The sequence below is a fragment of the Macrobrachium rosenbergii genome, chromosome 41, assembly GCF_040412425.1.
Source record: "Macrobrachium rosenbergii isolate ZJJX-2024 chromosome 41, ASM4041242v1, whole genome shotgun sequence".
Taxonomy (NCBI): domain Eukaryota; kingdom Metazoa; phylum Arthropoda; class Malacostraca; order Decapoda; family Palaemonidae; genus Macrobrachium; species Macrobrachium rosenbergii.
Genome location: NC_089781.1, coordinates 61,347,748 through 61,354,069, shown reverse-complemented (window position 1 = coordinate 61,354,069; position 6,322 = coordinate 61,347,748). Strand labels below are relative to the sequence as shown.

Genomic DNA, 6,322 nt, shown 5'->3' with positions numbered 1-6,322 from the left:
TTTAATTTGATTTAAGGTTAAAGTTAGCCATGATCGTGCGTCTGGCACTGCTATAGGTGCCAACAACACAGGCCACCACCGGTCCGTGGCTGAAAGTTTCACGGGCCGCGGCTGAGAGTTTTATGGGCCGTAGCTGAGAGTTTCATACAGCATTATACGCTGTACAGAAAAATCGATTGCGCCGAAGAAACTTCGGCGTGTTTTTTGTTTTTATTTAGTTTGCTTGTAACTCAAGTTATGATAAGCCATTTTCTGCTATTATGCACTTGCTTCGATAAAAGTTTGGCATGGTCTTTAAAATTCTCCTATTAAAAGTTGTGATACATTATCTTGAATATTTCAATTTATTCACAACACCACTTAGTGCTATAATTTAAAAACAAAGAGTACCATTCACTACTGAGATAACATCAGCATTAACAACTATAGGTCTATATACCACTGATGGTCAAATATCAGTATTTGCAGCAGGTATGTCGTTAAATGTATTACCCTCTGCCAGTTATATTTAAACCTTAATTTAGTCATTTTATCAAAGACAGGAAACACCAGACTTAAACACGATGCCCTCGTTTGATGTGTCTGACGAACAGCACCCGTCAGCTGTTGGGGAACCACACCAGGCATCCTCAATCCACCACTCAGAAGAGTTGCAAAGAGGTTTGCCTCTTGCACCCCTGGCCCATCACCAACGAGCTAGGCAGTGATGCCACGCTACAGCATGGGTGCCACCTTCCCACATACAGTACATGTATGTATATAAAAAAACCTGAGTTTCCCAGTATTCCACTTCAATTTTCACCTTCTTCGTGACTGTAACCCTCTGAAAATTGTAGAAACATTAACACACCACAGATCTGCGCTACTCGATACCTACCTTCGAAGACCCTGGTAGCCGCTTAATGACCTCTCTGATCTACCGCCCCTCCAGGACTTGACCGAAGACATCAGAGGACTTGTCTTTGCGTTCTTTGCGTTATTAGTTGTACAATAAACTACACATGACTCGCAAGTGTTCTTCCACCATTTCTGAAGTATAACCCAACCAGTGCGCCTCAGAGAAGGAAGTTATGAGGAAGACTGAAAAGTATTGTACGAGATAAATTCTGCTAATTAAGCAATAATAATAATATTATTAAGCTGATACGTGTCATATGTAGCATAACCGATCTTGGGACATGGATCAACATATTATTTACGAATATCTGTTTTTATCCAATATTGCAACTTCATCTTTTTAACTGAAATGAATATCTCCACATTCCTTATTTTTCTGTTTCTTCTTACTCCAACTTTAATAAGTAAACAATTCATCCCATCAGCTTAAAACACAGGTCTTGCATATAGTTTTAACATACGCACACCATTTCTTATATTTCAAATGTTTAGCAAACGCCTTCTACCTTGATTATTTAACATTTTCTGTGGTTTACAAAACTCATCCTACCATTACCCATTACATTTACTCTAAAATACCAATACCATAACGTTAACATTCATTCCTCCATCTTCACAATTTTCACTTAACCTCAACCGTTTTTTTAACAAATCCGTTCAACTTTCTCCTTTCCAGACACTGTCCAATCTTTTTAATAGTTACCGCAGTTTCACTTCATAGATAGTAGAAATATCTTATCACCTACAAACAACAGCCATTGTGCATTGTATTTATGGCCCGTTTTCTTATTTCACGACTTTACACGAATATATAATGTCCTATTCCCGTCTTCTCTTAACACTCCATTCCTAAAGATATCAAATAGCAAAGGAAACATAACATATCTATATCTCACACGCAGCTAAACTCCAAAAGAATACCCCTAGCGTTTTTATGCTCTAGGACAAGTTCCGTCTTCATCATAAAATCTGCCTATTACTCCTAACGTGACCAGGACCCTCTGCCTTACATAGCTGTCACTTCTGTGAATCTGTAGGTCCAAGTATATCACTTTACTCTCAAACCTATTTCATTTTTTTTATTCTAAACACTTATTCAACATGCCATCTTCCCCGTTTAAACCAAACTGCTTTTCATCTGTTAGGCCTTCTGTTATGTCTTACTTTCCCAATCAAAACCATACCATAAACATTTATGCTTTAATGAGGCCTTTTTTTTTCAGATGTAATAATTACTTAAACTATGATAAATTGACCCCACTTAGAAAACTTTCACGTTATTAGCTTCCCGATGAGCGATTAATCTCAATAATTGTTGAAATTGTTGGTAAATATAATAAAACCAAGGGTGTACACTTTTAAAGTCATCTGTTGATCTTCTTGGAGGTATACACGGATATCTGGAAATTAGCCTATATCAATCATTCACATTTTCAGTCACTTGAATTTTATCTTTGTACGAAAGATCGAAGGTAATTTTGACTCTCGACAAAGTAGAAGTTGCAGAGGTGAATATTGTACATTTGGAATGAGGAAGGGAGCAAGGAGCAAGTCTTTATTTAGCCATTAGCAGATAAAAAGGGGAGAGCGCTAAACCTAACACTGTCGAGTGTGATAAGAAAAACATAACCAAGTATCCGCAAGAAGGAATAAAAGGTCACCTGTCAATTTAACCTTATCAGGGATTTTAAAAGCATAGGAGCTGAATAAAGATTTGCTAGCTTTATCGACAAAATTACATTAATAGACCGGCATTCTGATAGATAAGAATCGTTGCCCCTCCCAGCTCTGGCTGTAACAGATCGTTTCCAAAATCAATTGTGTGTACTGGAATTACTCACTCGATGAACACGATCGCAAGCGCTCGATTCATCTATTTGCGTAAAATTACTGTGGGGTTAGGAAAACGTAGAATAATGTAAGCACACTGGGGCGTGTTCACGTACATTGTTTTAGAATGCAAATAATGCTGGAAAACGCCCCTGGTCATCATATTCAGCAATCATCAATGTATTTTCCCCTTGGGGAGAAAACCATTAATGCTGTTCATCACAATGCACATTTAGGACACCCTGATGTATCACCAGAGACCATTATAAGCATTCCATCCTCGTAAGGGACTAAATACTGAAAGTCAAATGGAGAAGATATATGATCCCTCATTTATAACAACACTTGTTTAATAATGGAAAGGTTTACTAGGGTGTCCAGACCTTAACTTCAGCGAACAGAGTATGCATAATCCGTTGACTTAGCACCCCATAACATTAATCATAATGAAAACGAAAATGCAAATAAGCAGGTATTTTTACAGTTTCATATTAAAAATAACTACCTAGATTATCCTTCGTCTTCTCCAAAGTATACTTAATTTCCTCTCTTTTAAGGTTGCACTTTCATATGTGCTTCCATTTATACCTTATGCAAATGAATAAACTCACGCTCATAATAAATAAATCATAATACAGGTAATAGTAAATTTTTGCAGTTTTCATTATGAAAGGATACTTCTCTTTTCCAAGAAAAGATACTCTGGATATCGAGAAATTTTGTTAAAGAGTAAAAGCAATTTCATCGAAATTCCAGATGCAAGAAGTATTCTCTCTCTCTCTCTCTCTCTCTCTCTCTCTCTCTCTCTCTATCCGTCCTAAATCGATGGAGGGCAAACACTTTCTCTCTTTTTTTGTCCTTGTACCAGTTTGCTTCTGCCGTCTGGTGGAACTTTTAATAAAAATTTCCCTCTTATCGAATAAATTGAGATAATATAAATCCTGATGAAATAATAGTGATTTTTTAAGAGGATACTAAACTCTATAAACTGAATGAAACTTCAGATACACTATATGCATTTTTCATAATCATAATGAATTCTTAACTTTTCGACTTCTTCCCAATTTGTTTTAATATTCTTATCATTGTAAGCCTTTGTCCAAGAGGAAAGTAAGCGAAGAAACTTTCTGTGGCTGTGGCAGAATTCGTACCAGTCCACCTGGGCTCAAATTTACAACCACCCCCTTTCTCCATTAATGAAACAAATTATATATACTTTATATCTATGTATATATACATACATACATATATATATATATATATATATATATATATATATATATATATATATATATATATATATATATATATATATATATATATACACACACACACACACACACACACACACACACACACATATATATATATATATATATATATATATATATATATATATATATATATATATATATATATATATATACATATATATATTATATATATATATACTTATATATATGTATATATATATATATATATATATATATATATATATATATATATATACACACACACACATAAAACATCTTTTATTTAGTTATATGACTACCTGTTTCGAAATAACTGTCTCCATCATCAGGTCTGACAACAAAAACACAGAAAGCAAAAAAAAAGGAAAATCACTAAATCACAAACGATCATTAGAATACAGTAATGTTACACAAAAGGTTATATGAAAACTGGTAAAGTACAAGCATAGAAAAAAAAACGAAACAAAGCAATACTAAACGAAAAAAATACCTGCATCACGAAAGCATACACACACATAGTAAAAAATGAAAACACAGCATCTCCGTGGACCTCTCGTTGTTACTGAGGAAAGTTTCAAATTACAAGGTACAGGCTTTCTACCAGAGAGAACAGCTCCACGAGGGCCATTCGACTAGGGAGAATGGACAATGACTCTAAGAATAAACGGTGGTCACTACTTTCTGCATGATCCCGTGTGGCACTGAATGGTGGTTTTGCTAAAAGCCTGTTTGTTCTGATAGCCTTTCCTAAGTGTTCAAACCATCGTACAGGTGCTTGGCCTATGTTTTTCCCACGTAAATTGCATTACAACAATTACACTCGTATTTGTAAAGAACACGAGATTGTAGTTCTGGGGTACGATGGTGTGCTTTGGTGTAACTACTGCCCTTACACTAACTTGGGGATAAAATTATCTTAAAAGTTTTAATAGTCTATTTTTAATAGAAAACTCTTATTACCATTGAAAAACATAGTAAAATATAGCACAACTTTATTGGTTTTTGAAACAGAAACTTTCGGGAACAATAACTTTTCTTGCTGTTTACCAACGTATGTATCTATGAAAGTAAGATTAAAACCGTTACTCAATAAGGAGGACAGTACTTACAGGTTCTTAAGTTGAAGTCCGAAGGTGTTCTGGAAGAACATACTTATAACGATGTTCAAGTCTGGATCTAAACCTGGAGTGTTCTATGGTCTCCATAAGGTACACATGGAGGGTGTCCCACTCAGACCAATCACGTCAGCTATAGATACTTTCAATTATCATTGTCTAAGTTTCTTGTTCCTATTTTACTCCTGTAACACGAAGTCAGTATACAGTTAAAGATTATTTTACTTTTGCTAAAGAAATTTGCAATCTAGAACTAGGTAATTGTGTCCTTGTAAGTTTCGATGTTAAGTCATTCTTTACTAATATTCCTTTAACAGAAACCATTCATATATGCACCAACAACTTGTTCCACGAGTCCCACAGTATACAAAATTTTAATAAACAATAGTTGCACAAATTGCTCACATTATCTGCGTCTGAATGTTATTTTATGCTTAACACAAATGCGTATAAAGAAAAAGATGGCGTAGCAGTGGAAGACCCTGTCGGTCCTACTTTGGCCAATGCCTTTTTATCTCATCACGAAGTGTTTTGGCTAGATGATTGACTCCGGTTCCTTTAAACCACTGTTCTACCGACGATATGTAGATGATACATTTTTACTTTTAAATCTGAAGAACGTGTACCCCTGTTTCTTGATTGTTTTAACTCAAAACACCAAACTATTGAATTTACTTCAGAGTTAGAGAACAATAACACTTTAGCTTTCCTTGACGTGCTTGTAAGTAAACAGCGATAATATTTTTTCGACATCAGTATACAGGAAACCAACATTTACAGGACCGACACCAAATTTTCTTCATTCATCCTTATAGTTTGTAAACGTAATTTAGTCTCTACACTCCTAACCCGTGCCTTCAACATTTGTTCAAGTTATTTTAGTCTTCGTTCAGAATTTCCGTTTATAAAAGAATTGCTTCATAAAAAAGGTTTTAATATTGCTTTCATACATACATATGTTGGTAAACAGCTAGAAAAGTTATTGTTCCCGAAAGTTCCTGTTTCAAAAGCCAATAAAGCGGTGATATATTTTACTATGTTTTTCTATGGTAATAAGAGTTTTCTATTAAAAATAGGCTATTAAAACTTTTAAGATAATTTTATCCCTAAGTTAATGTAAGAGCAGTAGTTACACCAAAGTACACCATTGGCAGCTTGTTTAAGTACAGACTTCGTACCCCCAGAACTACAATCTCGTGTTCTTTACAAATACGAGTGTAATTGCTG

General features: G+C 34.8%; 1 long non-coding RNA gene across 1 annotated transcript; it reads right to left on the bottom strand.

Annotated features, from left to right (window-relative positions):
* Positions 1-174: 174 nt before the first annotated feature.
* Positions 175-5,635, bottom strand: LOC136826492 (uncharacterized). The gene is made up of 3 exons (XR_010849633.1): positions 5,501-5,635; positions 5,090-5,280; positions 175-1,080 (listed from the first exon to the last, which is right to left on the bottom strand). It is a non-coding gene; the product is annotated as an uncharacterized lncRNA (long non-coding RNA).
* Positions 5,636-6,322: the final 687 nt, after the last annotated feature.